The sequence below is a fragment of the Myotis davidii genome, unplaced genomic scaffold (genome assembly GCF_000327345.1).
Source record: "Myotis davidii unplaced genomic scaffold, ASM32734v1 scaffold152, whole genome shotgun sequence".
Lineage (NCBI taxonomy): Eukaryota > Metazoa > Chordata > Mammalia > Chiroptera > Vespertilionidae > Myotis > Myotis davidii.
The window spans coordinates 1366908-1367727 of NW_006283545.1; positions in this window are offsets into that span (position 1 = coordinate 1366908).

The following is an 820-nucleotide window of genomic DNA, read 5'->3' on the forward strand; positions in this document are numbered from 1 at the left end:
GCCGATCCTGCGATTGGAGGGTGATGGGGGTCAATGCCTGAGGGCTCCCAGTATGTGAGAGGGGGCAGGCTGTGCTGAGGGACACTCCCCCCCCACACACACCAAGTGCACGAATTTCGTGCACCGGGCCCCTAGTTTTATATATTTTTCCACTAGATTTTTTTATTGATATACAATTGACATATAAATTATATTAGTTTTAGGTGTACAACATAATGACTTGTTATTTGTGTATTTTGCAAACTGATCGCCACAATAAGTCTAGTTAACATCCACCACCATACATACTTACAATTTTTTCTTTTTTTAAATAAATCTTTATTGTTCAGTTGTTCCTCTCCCCCCACCCTCATAGCTCCCCTCCACCCAGTTCCCACCCCACCCTCTGCCCTTACCCCCCCCACTGTCCTCATCCATAGGTGTAGGATACCATTCTTGCCCGGCTTTTCTTTCTTGCCCAGACACATTATCTGACCACCAAGTGTCAGAGCACTGGAGTGTGTTTCATAGCTTCTGTCGCTGGCTCAAGCACTGCTCTAGACTTTCTGGGATTCTAGCCCCTGTAGGCATCTGATAGATGCTAGAGTTGACTCTGTTGTACCAACAAGGAGCCTGACACACCTTCTAAGGGTGTTTAACTAGGAGGGAATGAGATCTCTGAAGAGGTCTTAGCCTGAGTTCCAGGCTCGTTGTTCCCTCTTAGTAACTCAGTAGTTCTCAACCTTCCTAATACCGCGACCCTTTAGTACAGTTCCTCATGTTGTGGTGCCCCCCAACCATAAAATTATTTTCGTTGCTACTTCATAACTGTAATTTTGCT